The 16,489-nt window shown below is 44.2% G+C and overlaps 1 pseudogene; it reads left to right on the top strand.

Moving 5' to 3' along the window:
* The window catches only part of LOC108528056 (supervillin-like), a 50,529-nt pseudogene that overhangs the window by 22,351 nt on the left and 11,689 nt on the right, over positions 1-16,489 (top strand).

The raw sequence follows: 16,489 nt of genomic DNA, 5'->3' as shown, positions 1-16,489 counted from the left end.
TTTTTTTTTTGAGAGATCGGGTCTTGCCCTGTTGCCTAGGCTGGAGTGCAGTGGCTCAATCATGGCTCACTGCAGCCTCAAACTCATGGGCTCAATCTTCCCACCTCAAACTCAAACTCAAACTCAATCTTCCCACCTCAGCCTCTCTAGTTGCTGGGACTATAGGTGTGCAACACCATGCCTGGCTTTTTCAAACTTTTTTTTTTTTTTTTTTTGAGATGGAATCTCACTCTGTCACCCAGGTTGGAGTGCAGTGGCATGATCACAGCTTACTGCAATCTCCGCCTCCTGGGTTCAAGCAATTCTTGGCCTCAGCCTCCTGAGTAGCTGGGATTACAGGTGCCCGCCTCCATACCTGGCTAATTTTTGTGTTTTTAATAGATGAGATTTCACCATACTGGCCAGGCTGGTCTTGAACTCCTGACCTCGTGATCCACCCGCCTTGGCTTCCCAAAGTGCTGGGATTACAGGTGTGAGCCACCACACCTGGCCTTTAAAACTTTTTATGTAGAATGGGGTGTCACTGTGTTGCCCAGGCTGGTCTCAAACTCCTGGGCTCAAGTGATCCTTCCGCCTCAGTCTCCCAAGTAGCTGGGATTACAGGCATGAGACACCATGCTCAGCCTTCTTTAAAAGTTTTAAACTTACTGACGTTCTGTACATGTTTTTTGGGTAGGTTCTCTGAGATAGTCCTACTGAGTATCTTTTCTTCATAAATGATGTCATCTTCAATGTAAATGCATATTTCAATTTGTCACTGTCTCAAAACTTACCCCTTTGGAATTGAGTGTAATTGTAGGTTTCAAAAGCAATTCAGATCTGCTAGCAAATATTGGTCCTTTCCCAGAATTACTTTTAAATCATTTCCATTTCCTTGTGACCCGGCAACCACATACCCTAAGTCCAGCCTTTCACAGTAAAGAAGTTTATCCCTTCTTCCTTTTAGGTTAATTGCTAGGTCCTTCTCCATGAAACCTTATTTCTCTGACCGAGCAAAGCCAATTCTGGATATGCTTTAATAAGTGCCTAAAAGGTGTCCTCAGTTCCAAGGCAGTGAGGCGTCCCTGCTGCAGTCCTCTGCTGCTGAGCTCTTGGAACTGATTTGATGCCTGTATTCAAACATTTATGAAATTGACTTACATATGAAATGCTTAGTAAAGTCACCTGAGAGCTTTGAGTCTTCATAGGAGTGTTTGGGGCTTTATTTCCTATCCTGCAGGAAATCGTTAAAATAAAATGTGCACCTATATGCACATACCATCATTTTCTAAGCTATTATTTAAAAGCAGATTTCCCAACTTAGTGGTAAACATTTTCACATTCACTTCATCTTAACATCTCATCATCAACTTTATAGGCTTAGCTTTCCTTTTTCTCAAAACCTTCAGAGAACCACACTTTCATGAATAGGACCTAATTGATTATAGGTACATAATAAATGTCTGCGGAAGGAAAGGAGGGGAAATCCCTGAATTGTAACTAACTCAAATCTTAGCAGGAAATCCCTTCCAGCAGATCTCTTCAAACTCATCTTGGAATTGTGAAAAGATAAGAGAAGATAGTTTACTCTCACATTAAATTATTTGCCAATTTTCTGCATCAGATCACAGAACTGGATAATCGTGTTTAAAATCCTTTAACATGAGCCCCAACCCTTCTTTAACAGAAGTACCTCCTTAGGCGCAGAGTGGCTAAGTAGAACTGGAGCTGAGAATTTGAATCAGACCTCAGGTTTTCCAACTTCTAGCCCGGACTTTTATCTTGAAGACTTTCTGCTTTGGTTTCTTTTTTCCTCTTCCATCTTAAAAATCCTAATTTATTTGTAAGTGGGTTCTTACTACCAAATGCCACTGCCCTTGTCCACATTGACATAAGAGGATATAGATTTGCTCTTATTCAGGTTTGGAGAAGGAACAGTTCCCATTTCTCGGTGAATGAGTTCACTTTCATATTTTCCTGAATGTATCAGGGATCTTTATTTAACAGGTGCTATATGGCTCTCTCAGGAAATTATCTTCTTATACTTTATAATTAATGAAAAAACTGTTTCTTATATTTCTAATATTTGCCATCACCTCCTGGGTTATATGTTTCACTTGAGTCATTAGCTCTTTTTGATTTGTAGTGATAAGGCATCCGATTTACATTCACTGCAGAATAAAATAGCCCCCTACACAACAGCCTGGGTTCCTACCTCCCGGGAACAACAGGCAACCAGGAGTGACCACCTCTCAGTGCCTTGCCAGGAGGCATCCGGGACCTGACCTTCATTCTCTCACCCCAGAAACCTCTCTTCTCCTGCTAGTCTCATTAGGACTTTCTCCCTTTTTTATATTCCTCAATTCTGTGTAACAGTTAGCACTCCACAAGGTTCCTGTGGTATTCTAGATTTTCTCTGGAAGCCAAGTACTCCAACCACACCTGGAGTAAGCGAGATGTGACGATGTTCTAGATTGTTGTACCTAGAATTCATTGAAAAGAGCTATGGGGGATCTTTGTTTTAACATTTTGTAATTTGCATCTCCATGCCCTGAGTCATTCATTGCCGAAGGATCCTTATCACTAGCTGGGAGAAGAGCTCTTTTGGATAGTGCCACTGCCTGAACCACCAGCAGGGGGAGCGATGGCAGCGGGGTTTGCCTGGCACCAGCCAGGACAGGGAGGGATTTCTCCGGTTGCTTTGGAAACCAACCTTCAGAGTCAGCCCTGTTTATTAGCTGCGGAGTTAACGGCCTCTGTGCTAATGAACTCCTCTGATGTCTCTTAAGCATCCTTCTAGTGAGTGATGGTTTCCCTCCCTACCCTGTGATACCAGATTTTATTTATCTTTATTATCTTTCAATAAAGTTTACTTTCTCATGGATATAAACCCTTTGCAGGTCTGGCAATTGAAACAAATTTTAAAACTTTTATTGACATCATCACAAAATGAGAAGTACTTCTAGGATGTTACCTACAACTTGAGTTTTAAACCATTTAATGGTTATTTTTAATTAAATTTTTATGCTGTAATACTTCTCCCGTTCACAGGAGGACAGAGCAGAATCATTCATTCATTTGGTTTTCCTTACAATAGTGATTTGCATATTCTCTGGATGTTGTTCGTCCAGGGATGCATTGTCATCTAAGTGGCAATGTCATCTAAGGATTTCACATTTATTACAAATGAGTACAGAGAACATTCACATCTCATTTTGTTTTTTTGTAAATGCACTAGTTTTCTTTCCAATGCCTTCCACTTAGGTTAGGGAAGCGATACTCATCCTTCTCTTTACTAAGTTTTCTTCTTCCAGCTGGATACTTTCTCCATGCTGGAATTCCTCCCTTTCCCTTTCATATGTCTTTCACTACTTGCCCTTTTAAAGATTCCCCAACCGGCTTCTCAGTAAATATACGAGGAAAAACATTTCCTGTTTCCTCCCACATGGGAGATGGACAGGACCTTCCAACACGCACAGTCGGTCCAGACCTGCCCTGGTCTGTGGTTTCTTCTGAAAGGTTGGCCCTCCTTGGGTTACTGTCTGTGTAATGTCCCCAAGGCCACTGTCCCTCCCTCCCTTCAGCCTGGAGGAGAGCTCCAGTGCTTAGGGCCACTTGTTGGCGAGTGTGACACAGCTCATTCTGCAGACGGCACTAAAGCACTCTCAGCTGCCCCCGCCATCTCCAAAGGGCCTCAGAACTCATAGCCGCATTTGCTCAAGTTAATGTGTCATGGACATGTTTTCCCACGTCTTCAGCATTCATTTTGGAATATCAGCTTGTCAGCCACTACAGTCCTTGGAAATAATACAATCCTGTCTACATTTGCAGTTGGTTGTCCCACAGTCACCGTACCTGTGAAGTGCGCGTGTGTGTGCCTGCATGTGTGTACATTCTTATATGTTGTACCGTCTACCCTGGGACTCCTGGAGATTCATCAGCGTCCCAGAGATTTCCAGGAGTGACTTTGAGATGCTCAGTAGCTCGTCTGTGTGTTCCACAGGTTTGGCGTCACCCACTGCCATAACCCCAGTAGCCTCACCCATTTGCAGTAAAACAAGAGGCACCACACCCATTTCCAAACCCCTGGAAGGTAAGTCACCAAGGCCCTGGCCACGCCAAGCCTGATCAGAAGAGGCCTTAGTGATGCGGTCTCACTGACAGTTTCTGCTTGCCTAGATATCGAAGCCAGACCAGATATGCAGTTAGACCTGAAGTTGGACAGGCTGGAAACCTTTCTAAGAAGGCTGAATAACAAAGGTACCTACCAGAAGCCAGAAGGCTTTGCTCTCAGAATCTCTAAATCCAAATTCTGATTGCTTTTCTTACTCAGCTAAATTGTTTTCTTTCCATTACGGCTTTACTAATTCATACTGTAATCATTATCTTTGTTGTTATCTTCAAAAAATGAAGTTTTGGTCAAGACTGATTAGACTATCAACCCCTGATTCACTTGATAATGTACTAAATTGGGGGCCCCAATAACACATTTGTTCTTGAATCTAAACTCTTGGGATGCCATCCAATCGGAATTGTGAACTGAGTGATTTTGCTTATAACTCTGAAAGCAGATTATTATATGTCGGCCAAATCAACATGATCTTGGGCCTGGTGAACTTTAAATTGTATGTTATCAGTTTCCAATAAGGTAAAAGCTAACGTTATTTTTTATAATCACAAATGATTTCTAAAAGAAAATTATGGCAAATGAATATTGAAATAAATATTTTAATATAAAAGTCAATGAAATACACAAAATAAAAGCAATATGCAGAAATTGCCTTTTATCTCTTGATTAAAATGTCCAATCCAGGAAACTTATCAAATACTAGGCACTGGGAGCCCTCCTATTGACAGTGACCACTAAAAGATTGAAAATAATAAAACCACCACTGAACAGAAATATAAAAGTATAATATAATCACTAAACTAGCTAAGCAAGGAATGCCAATCAGCAAAGCATTTATTACAAATGTGGAACAGTGATCTAGCCATGGGTTAGCAAGCAATGGCCATTGCCAAATCCAGCTGCCCACCTGCTTTTGTTTTTTGTTGTTGTTTGTTGTTGTTTGTTTTTTAGAGACAATGTCTTGCTCTGTCACCCAGGCTAGAGTTCAGTGGTCCATCATAGCTCACTGCAGCCTTGAACTCCTGGGTTCAAGCAATCATCCCACCTCAGCCTCCTGAGTAGCTCCAACTATGGGTGTTCACCAAGCCTGGCTAATTTTTTTTTCTTTTTCTGTTTTTGTAGAGATGGAGTCCCACTACGTCGCTCAGGCTGGTCTTGAATTCCTGGGCTCAAACAATTCCCCTACCTTGCTCTCCTGAAGTGCTGAAACTATAAGCATGAGCCACCATGTCCAAACCTGTTTTTGTAAATAAAGTTTTATTGAGACACATTCATGCCAATTTGTGAACCTATGGTCAGTAGCTTTTGCATTATAACAGCAGAACTGAGTAGTTGCAACACAGGCCCCATGTCATCCCTCCCCATGCAAAGCCTAAAATGTTTACTGGCTGGCCCTTTTCGGAAGAAGTTTGCTGACCCTTGATGTAGAATGAGGCCGAGGCTGGTTCATCCACCCTCAGCAGAAGCCAGTGCAGGTTCAGAAGCGTTCAGTGGGCTCGTGTGTGCAGTAAGGTCAGCCTCCCTCCCTCCCACCATTTTACTGCAGAAGATTTGTTCAGGTGGGGAGTCCTCACGTCAGAGACACGTCAGAGATCAAGTAAGGGCCTGGGAAGCAACCACAGGACCCTGTACATCACAATCATGTTTCCTCCACTCCAGGAGCTTAGGAGAAAATAGAATCTTCAAACTATTGTGAGGCATAATTGGAGTCCTTGGTTTTATAAAACTCTTACGTCATTTGCTTGTTTGTTGTTAGTAGGTGGGATGCAAGAAACGGTGCTCACCGTCACCGGCAAATCTGTGGAGGAGGTGATGAAGGCGGATGATGATGAAACCTTTGCCAGATCTTACCACAGCGTGGATTATAATATGCCCAGAAGTCCTGTGGAGCTGGACGAGGACTTCGATGTCATTTTCAATCCTTATGCACCCAAGTGAGTTATTTGGGTCTCTGTCTTTCCTCCACTGAGAAGGGCTTCCTTCACCTACACACAGCATATCCACAAGGGTCTTTCCCCATGTGACCTCCTTCTTCTAACTCCGTCACAGGGGCGTTAGTATTCTAGAGCCAGGGCACGCTGTTGCAGGAGCCAGGGGCACAGAGCCTCCCAGCAGATAAAACATGCGGACAGCAGACCAAATGTGCAGGTAGGCAGACCCGTGTGCCACAGGTGCTTGTCCTGTGCCATAAAGAAAGTGTCAATGGATTTTTCGCATAACTTGAATACAGTTTTGCAGTTTTTAGGTTTACATCACTTAGCAGAGTTCAACTCCTGTCTTTCATTTGACGTATTTAATTCTTACTCATAACTTTGCAAAATATTTGGATGAGATGGGCTCAAATTAGTACAGCTCACTAGAAAATCAGTAAGGCATGTTACTTAGCTTCTAATCATTTACAAAATCAATAGATCTGCGGGTTTTCTCAGTGATGACTAAGGGTTTCTCTTCCCACGGGAACATAACTAAACCAACTAGGAGAAGTGATTATGGTATTAGGAGTCTGTCAATTTCAAGTGCCAGAAAAACATCCCAATTCAAACCGACTTCAGCCAAAAAGAAAAATGAGAGGGGTTTACTGGCTCACTGGCTGAACAGTGCGGAGGGGTTTACCAGCTCGTTCGCTGAACGGTGAGGCGGGGTTGACCGGCTCACTCGCTGAAAAGTGCGGGTGTGGCCTCGGGTTCTAGAGGCCCCTCAGAACACAGTCTGTCTTGGCTTTGGGCTGGCCACACTCTCTGTCAGGCAGTGGCCTGGCGGCAGATGGACACCCAGCTGTGGAGTCACAAGGCTGCCTCCCTGGCCACCCCAGCACAGGTAGCTTCTCTTCTCAATAGTCCCAGCAGAAGTTCCAGGTTTGATTTTCTTGGCTTTAACTTGAGCCCCGGGTCCATCCCTAAACCAGTCACTGTGGCCAATGGGATAGAAGATGCCGACTGGCTAAAGGCGGGTCTCTGGGTCTCCAGAGTGGAGGTGCAGGGAGGTGGTTTCCCCAAAGGAAAATCCAGATGCTATTACAGAAGCAGAGGAGGACACGCTGAACAGGCTCCACCCACGGCAGTCCACCACATCCATGGGGTCTTTCCTGCGAAATTGTCAGAGTGACAATCTCTTCCATTATCATATATTTAAACTGCTCTCAAGATATTTTTTGCATGTTTAAGTTTGTTCAATTTGTTTCAATTTGCATATTTTAATTTCCTACCTTAAAAAATGAACCCTTTGCCATTTTCCACCTCAAAATAGTATTTTGGGTATTTGCATGCATAGCTATTTAACCACTTCGCAATCTTCCCACCCAATGTCACTGTTTAAATAGTTGTATATCATAATTTAAACATGTATGTATGTTGACACACACATACGACACCATGGTACGTAAAGAGGCCTTTCGGGCACAGAGGCCAGCGCAGCTGGAGGTGGAGAGTGGCAGCAGGAGTCTGTTGGGAGATCGCTTCATTTGGTCTGCTCACCTCCCCGAGTCTGGTTTTCTACCCCAGAGTTGTGAGAATGTGGGGTGGTCACAGATGGTTGCGGGCCTATTTTATTTCAGATGGATTTTCTTCCAAAAAGTGGTTATTTTTCAGAGGGGGGGCAGTGAGTTGAGTGGAGCTAGTTTCATGGAGAGACGAGTAAGGGGACCGAAGCTGTTGCACCAGGGAGAAAGTTTAGTCGGAGCGAAGAGCGATTACATCAAGAGGGCCGTGGTCTGCAAATTCCCTAGGGGCTTGCCAGAGACAGACAAGATAGACATGGGTGGTGATGATTCCAAAGCGAGAATTAGGATGTGGACATGGGCGTAAGGAGAGGGAGAGCTCCTAACCCCCAGAGATGTCTAGCAGAAGCCGTGAGCTGCCGGAAGTACTCCACACCCTTCAGGCAGAGGATCCAAGGGGCATGACTGAGTGGAGGCGTCCAGGCGTGGCTGAGATATTGACTAGTGGGCTTTCATCCCTTTCCATCTCCAGATTCTAAACGCTCATGTCAGAGTGGTGGTGGGAGGAGGATGTTGCAAGATTTGTAACAAATCAGAAAAATACATGTGGAGTCCAAGACCACAGGTCATCCAGGGTGTGGTGGTGTTGCAGACTGGACCGCGCTCTGCTTCCGATCCGCAGATTGACGTCCTTCCTGGCGAGCACAAGCGCGGCAGTTAGGACCAAAGCGCCGGGTTCAGGCCTCCAAAAATCCCCTGAAAATAGGCTGGCAGCAAGAGAAGATCTCCTTCAGGAATACCACCGAGCAGAGATTTAAACATCGGCCTTCATGATTGAGTCCAAGCGGATGAAAGTAGAAAAGATGAGTATTTGAACCCCCACCCTGCTTCTTGTTCGCTGAGAATGGTTTTTCTGAAGATTACTCATTGCTTGGTTTTCTGCCTTGTGAAGGCATAATGGTGCTCAGAAGGACCCCTCATGAAGTAAAAGGGAGTAAGTTCAGTACATGCGCGTTACCTAGACTTGAAAGATTTTTCACGGGAAATTCTCACAGTGTGTATCCACCTGTTCAACATGCTTAATTCACGATTATCCTGGGGTTGGTTTTGCGGAACTGGTCTCATCATCGTTTCCAGGGCTTCATCTCAAACTCGCGCCTCAAACAATCCTTCCCACACTTGATCTCCCAAAGTGCTGGGATTACAGGCACGTCGCCACCGTGCCTGGTTACAAATCTTATCCTGTTGTGTTGGTTTCTTTCTGGAAGTTAGAAGAGACGGATATTTCTGAGGTACGGTAATTCAGCCACTTTTCAGCTCTGTAGATCTTCAGCACAATCATCCCATCTTCATTTATCTGATTCGCAGAGCAAGTCATATTGATTCTCTTACAGTTAAACACCTCCAATCACTGGGGTTGCTAATCCCTAGATTTTTTATATTATGTAACTAAACACGCCAGTGCTTTTCAAATTCAAATTGTTCTTGGTAGGACCCTGAGCTTCTCGGAGTTGGGATGTGGGCTGGAGGGAGCCGGCTGGGGGCAATGAATGGAGGCGAGGAGATGGGCTCCAGGTTCTCACTCCCACTGTAGGCTGAGCCACACTGCTCTCATCTGCCCAATAATGTGGGGTTCCATCATCTGAAACAGTGATTTTCTTGGTTTAAGGTGATAGCATGCATAATCTTGATTTTTGGAATAATCTTGCTATAATTTTCGTTTTCCCATAACACTCATAAACCTATCTCCTCATGTTTTTCTTAGAAATATAGCATTTAGATGAAGTGGTTGAGTCTTTTCATTATAACTAGTTTACTAAGAAAGTATATTTCAGGCTGGGTGTGGTGGTTCACACCTGTAATGCCAGCACTTCAGGAGGCAGAGGCAGGAGGATCACTTGAGCCCGGGAAGTCAAGACTGTAGTAAGCTGTAATCACAGCACTGCACCCCAGGCTGGGTGACACAGTCAGACTCTTTCTTAAAAAAAAAAAAAAAAAAAAAAGCATATTTCAAAATCACAACACCACAGTTAATTGACAAATATTATCATATTTCTCCAAACATAATCCCAGTAAAAAATTTTCTGAATATCTCTCCAGCATATACATTTTTAAAAACAATAAGTTGGAGAAATAAAGGTTTGTTAGCACAAATCTTACATGCATTTCCTGTGCTTCCAGTTTTGGGGGGCTCATGGGTTGGATTAGTGATGACTGACTGACCCATAGATGTTTGCACTGAAAACCCGGCATCTTATAAATACAATCTTACCTCTGAGAGCAGTAGACCTCAAGATAACGTCTAGTTGATCACTTTGCTTCAGCAAAAGATTAGAACCTAATCATCCCTTACAGACTGTCTACTTTTTTGTTTTCTTTACATATAAAGGTTTTGGTGAAAGCTGTCTAACAGTCATCTGGCATCTGTACATTCGGGCATCTAAAAGTTGTTAGGATTTATAACAGCTTTCAGCGGAATTGCAACAAGTGAATCCAGCTCCTGGTTTTGTACTAAAGTGGCTGGTCCACATCATCACTCAGTTCTTGTCCCTCTGCACAGCGCGGTGTGACACTTGTCAACAAGCAGTTTATATTTTCAATGTTGTATTTAATTCTTAACAAGGTGGTTAAGCACTGAATTGCACATTTAATCAAACTTGATTATGTTTTCCCTTTCAGGATTAACTTGAAAAGGCAAAGGTGTAGAGTCAGTTGTGAATAATTTCTGACTGTAAATATTGTCACTGTAACTGAACCTCCTGCGTTGTCTTTCCTTATTCACCCCGCCCAGTATCTTCCAACTCCAGCTTCTCAGAAGTCACCCTGGCGGGTTTAGCCAGTAAACAAAACTTCAGCAATGTCAGCCTGCGGAGCGTCAACCTGACAGAACAGAACTCTAACAACAGCGCTGTGCCCTACAAGAGGCTGATGCTGTTGCAGATTAAAGGTATTTCAGAGCAGCCTGGCACGGTGACTCAGGGCCCGTGGTTTCTGTCTGGTCACATAAAGATTCCTGACTGTGTAATTCATTGCCTGTGCCGGGAAGGGAACGCACGCTTTTTGAGAACCTACTGTGTGTTCCTTGCTATGCAACCTCCTGTCTCTTAAGCTTCCCCCAATCCCATGACATAGGAAGTATTCTGCCCATCATGGCTTCCAGAGGCAGGAATGTGTCTGGGGTCCCAGCAGCTACTGGGTGGCAGAGCTGGATTCGAACCCAGGTCCCCCCACTCCGGAATCCCAACTTTTGCTCCTGGTGCCCCATGCCCCACGTGGTGGCCAAACATCCGTGCAGTTACCAGAGGTGACCTATGTCATCAGAGGGGCTCTCTGCTCCCTGCCCAGTCCTCCCCGAGTCAGTACAGAACCGGGAAGGAAGACAGAGCTTGGGGAAGGAATTAAGGGAAGGTGGATGCAGATGAAGCTCACCTGCATTCCACTCCAGTGCCCTTCGTGTCCTTAGCGAGGGAGATTCCAAAGACGAACCAGGGGGCTCTGGGCCATGAGGAGGGAGACTCGGCTGCCTCCTGGCGGCTACTGTATAGATGAATCCTCCAGATGTGAATGGAGGAAATATCCTCTCCCTCCGGGAGGGTTTTCTGCATGTTTCTGCATGACTGCTGTCCTATTGTGTGTATTTAAAAAGACCAGTGACAAGCTCAAATAACCAATCTCTGTCCTGAGTCCTAACCCAGAGACTACACGATCAGTGTAATTGTGGAAAGCTCAAAATCAACAGATATTTAGGAGAAGGTGTTGAAAGCCACAGAAGGTGGTGGCTCTGTCCTTCCTATCAAGAGGCCCTTAGGGTTCATAGTGGAAACTCCCCAGGGGAAGATCTGACCCTTCCTGAAGGCATGACTTCCCTTGCCTGGGCCACAGATGTAATTGGGTGCAGGAGGTGGCCAGGGGAGAGAAAGGCCCCTGGAGAAGAGTGAAGGAAGGAAAAGGAGCCTGTGCGCTCATCTCCCTGGAAGGGGGAGCCCTCATTAACCCACGCACGTGACACTGATAATGGTCCTGAGAAGCGGTGACATTTGGGAAAGCACGAACCATGGAGGCAGCCGCTAGTGCCATCAAGATGCCCTTTCTAATCCCCCTGCTGCCACCCTGGGCCATGGGCACTCTTATTAGCAGACAAGACTCTTTAGAAGTGAAAGTGTCTGCAGCAGAGATGCTTCCAATATGGGGTGCGTCCTATCCCCGTTCTGTCTGGAAAGACGGTGATTGTCTGCCTTGTGTTCAGGAAGAAGACACGTGCAGACCAGGCTTGTGGAACCTCGAGCTTCAGCGCTCAACAGTGGGGACTGCTTCCTCCTGCTCTCTCCCCACTGTTGCTTCCTGTGGGTAGGAGAGTTTGCAAACGTCATGGAAAAGGCGACAGTTGGTACCTGCAAAATAAAAGTACTTTAGCTAACGTCTCCTTTACACACCGGTGGAGTGTTCTTCCTGGCGTCAGTCACAAAGCTTCTCAAACGCCAGGTGTTGCATTCAAGTGAGAAGGGATAGGTAGGATTTCTTTTCCTGAATGTCTCTCAAACAAGCCTTCATTACGTGTTTAAATGGGGTGTTTTAGGACTATGACCTACACCCCAGTGTTTAGGTCCTGGGTTCCTTCTTACTCCTGTGTAAAAAAGGAAGCGGCCCCCTTTAAAGTCCTTTATCCCAGGTAGCTATGAAGTTCTGCCACAGACCTACTGAATGAGACTGTCATGGGGTAAAGCCCAAAGAATGGTGTTTTTTAAAAGCATCACATGTGACCTATTGAAGATGGTGAACTGTTGCTCTAAAAAATTGATACTCCCTGGTCTTTCAGTTACATTTTCTTGAGGTCATTGAAAATACCCAGTAACCAGCATCCACCCACACCCACGGTCACAAGGCTTTCCTTGCAGGCACACACAGTTTCTCCCTCTGGTTTTGACATGGACCACTCTGTCTAGCCAAGGGCTTTTCTACCCAGGTAATTATATTCCTTTCTTTTCTTAGGCCTCAGAACTTGCAGCTTTAATTCAGACAAAGAGGAAGTTTGATTGTAGAGCTACTTATATCTAAACCATCGAAGAAGGAATTAATATACACACTCATGCAGCCAAAGACTTCTGGAAGCTTCTGGGTGGCCAAACCAGTTACCAGTGTAAGACTTTATTGCACTTCAGAGATTGACAAGACTTGAATCTGCTTTCTTCTCCCTTAGCTCATTCTTCTAAACCAGCTATTTTGCAATGTAAAATGTGGTGCCCTCCTGTTGTTCTTATCCCCAAGCTGCTGGAGACCCAAAAGAAGATGAACTCTATGAAGCAGCCATAATAGAAACTAACTGCATTTACCGTCTCATGGATGACAAATTTGTTCCTGATGACAACTACTGGGGGGAAATTCCAAAATGCTCCCTTCTGCAACCCAAAGAGGTACAGCCCATGGGCTTTGCCCTTCAATGAGAAAGCACATTGAAAGCACTCAGCACAGGCTGCCCAATAAACTAGAGAGTAAGTTCCCAATAAAGGTGAGCCAGTGTCAGTACCCATTGTATAACATTTACAGTTTTTTAAAAGATTTTCTTTCTTTCTTTTTTTTTTTCCGAGACACAGTCTTGTTCTGTTGCCAGGCTGGAGTGTAGTGGTGAGATTTCTGCTCACTGCAACCTCTGCCTCCCTGCTTCAAGCGATTCTCCTGCCTCAGCCTCCTGAGTAGTTGGGACTACAGGCACACGCCACCATGCCCGGCTAATTTTTGTATTTTTGGTAGAGACAGGGTTTCACATGTTGGCCAGGATGGGCTCGATCTCCTGACCTCGTGATCCACCCGCCTCAGCCTTTCAAAGTGCTGGGATTACAGGTGTGAGCCACCGTGCCCAGCCAGAATATTTGTTATTTCAACCCATTACTGACATCTTAAATGCTAACATGGAATCCAGAATATTGTTCAAAGGTGGCATGGATCATTGAAAGCATCATAGGCAAAATGTAAATATTAGCCCTATCTCTTACATTTTGTATAAACATTAACTAGAATATTTTTCAGTCCTTAAGTTTGAGGAATAATAGATGCATATATATATAATTTATGGATTTTTCAATTAATGTGCTGTTTTTGTCCTATCACACCAGTAAATATTTATTAATTACATACATTTCCAGTACCATTAAGTATACTAAGTGTTGAGAAAGTGGAAGACACACAGGCCCTTAAGTTTTATTGGGTGGAAGAGTATTAGAAGGAATGTAATCTGGAGCAAGGTTGACTGTGTGATATGTATGGGCATTTACATGGAGAAAAAGTCACAGAAAAAGAAATCATCAGGAATAATTTTCAATAGAAAGTGAAATTGAGCCGAGTTTAGAGTTAAGCAAAATTTGAATTGCTGGAAGTGAAAGGAGAACTATTCTAAGAGAAAGAGTAAAACAAACTATGAAAATAAGAAATAGCATTACATTCAGGTATTCATTCAGCAAACACTTAGTAATCAATCCCTCCTGTATGTAACACTATGATCTAATCCCTGCCCTTAAGGATCTTGGAATTGTGTACAGGAGAGAAGACACCATTGGACCACGAGTGCCTGGCATATATGAAATGGCCTCTGTGTATATATTAATGAATGAGCACATGAGAGGGGGAGGAATCAGGGAGAGAGGGAGGAAGTCGACAGGATGATGTACCTAAAGAACTCTTGTGAATCACAAGTTGTTAGCAGTTTGAGAGTTCAGAGAAGGGAACATTACCTTGGCCACTTAGGACGCTGGGAGGAGGAATCATGCCCCCAGGGCAGAGGCTGGCTTGGCGGGGCAGTGCCAGCTGAGATCTCCTGGCGTTTTTGTGTCTGCGTTGGTCGCCCCATTGGGATTTCTGTCTTCCTTCGTTTGAGTCGCTGTCAACAGAGACCCTGTTGCCCCTGATTCAACTGTTGCACGTTCTTGAAGTTAACAAATTCTTTTGTGCCATTTCTCCCAGGTACTGGTGTTTGATTTTGGTAGTGAGGTTTACGTATGGCATGGGAAAGAAGTCACATTAGCACAACGAAAAGTAGCATTTCAGCTGGCAAAGCACTTATGGAACGGAACCTTTGACTATGAGAACTGTGACATCAATCCCCTGGATCCTGGAGAATGCAATCCGCTTATCCCCAGGTACTCCTGCTGCCGCCTGGGGACGGCTCCCCGAGCGAGCTGATTCCCTTCGATCCCTCCGTTCTCACCACAGTCCTCTACTCTCGCTCTTTATAGGGTTCAGTTTTCATAACGGTTACATGCAGCGGACTGTGAATATTCACAAAAGGAACAGTTCTTTAACTTTTATCTAACTATTGTGGAAATATGGATGCTGTAGTCTTCTGGAAGAGGTTTGTTACAGTTGATTTCTTGAAGTGAGCAAGAAAAGCTGCAAGTTCCCCTGCGGCATCCCAGGTGCTGCTGTGGCAGACGAACAGCAATTGTTGAAACAAATACATGCAGATCTGAAAGGCTTCCCGGGTCTGGAATTCAGCCATTGATCTGAAAGTGCAAAAGCAACATGCCTCCTTCTAATTTCATACCTTCCCAGCATCACCCTCAAATTCCAGGATTTATTTGGCAGCAGATGATGTTTGTCTTTATACTTTGGGGAAGGGAAGAGGGGGAGAAGAAGGTATTAAAATAATGATTGCAATTTTAATATTCCCTGCATGTACTGGACTCTTTAAAGTCATTTTGGCAATTCAATAGAATATATACAAACTCTGAAATTATGATTATGAAAAAAAGAATTCTTACATGCAAAGGATTGTTGCTGTTCTTTCAACTACCAGACCAAAAAAAAGTAGGCTTTTTAACTATGTGTGCCATTACAATAGATTGAAACCGATGAACCACCAAACAGCATAGAATATTGGGCATCACACAACTGCATTTTAATGTTTTCCATTGAACTGGTCTATGAATTTCAACTTTCCTGCCTAGGTTCCTGCTTTAAAATCCAATTATTGATTTTCTTATTAATTATTATAGAAATCATTAAAATTACGTCAATGTGGTAAGAAGTTTTAAAATCCTTGTTAAGCAAATGCACTAATGTTTAACATCAGTATGGTAACAACCATTGTTTTAAGGACTGGAACTATAGCTCAAAAGATTTTATTTAGTATAGCAAAGGAAAAAAACCAGGCTAAAGCATAAAATCTATGTGATGGCCAACTGTATTTAATAATGGCATAATCACAGATCTGGAAGTAGATGACGGAGCTCCTAACCCACTGGTTTTCAACATCTCTGAGACAGAATCACCTGAGGGGCCTTTAAAAAGATGCGTTTGCTCAGCCCAGCCCCAGAGATGTGTTTTCGATTCACGTGAGTTAGAACTTATGTGTCAATGTGTCTTAAAAGCTCCCGGGGATTTTAAGATGCAGCCAGGATTACACACCCCGCCCTTCTTAGCAAATGAGGCTGAAACCACTGAGCCCAGTTCCAGCTGTAAGTCAGGGAAGGGGGTAGAGAAACACATCTGGCTCCTGGCCCAGGTTCGTCCCCCTCACCCTGCAATCTGCCACGTGGCTTGCTCACAACGCTTCAAAACATAAACGACAGATTCTAAAGCAGAAGCCAAGAGCCCTTTCAGTCATCGTCTTAGCAAGCCTGCAGAGTAGGACTGACATAACAGACCGTCATTCAGATATTTTCTGATAAAGACCACAGCCTTTCAAGACTGCCATGCATTTTCCATAGGTGCTTATGTTTGATTCCCAAAGTCCCACAAGAGCACAAGGTGGAAGTGTCCGTGTTCTATGATTTACCGGCAGCTTTCTTTGAATCAGGCAGCCTTTTTGATGTGCCTCAGCTGTGATATCAGCAGGTGTGGTCTTGACCAAGCAGGAAGCCACTGAGGCCATAGCACAGCAGGGCATGAGCCGCAGGGCGGATTGCTCTAAGGGGTGGCTGCATCCCGGGCCGGATTCACAACCGAAGATGGAT

Source organism: Rhinopithecus bieti, unplaced genomic scaffold, assembly GCF_001698545.2.
Source record: "Rhinopithecus bieti isolate Rb0 unplaced genomic scaffold, ASM169854v2 scaffold_758, whole genome shotgun sequence".
Lineage (NCBI taxonomy): Eukaryota > Metazoa > Chordata > Mammalia > Primates > Cercopithecidae > Rhinopithecus > Rhinopithecus bieti.
Note: the sequence above shows the minus strand (reverse complement) of the source record. Positions and strands in the feature narration are given on the sequence as shown.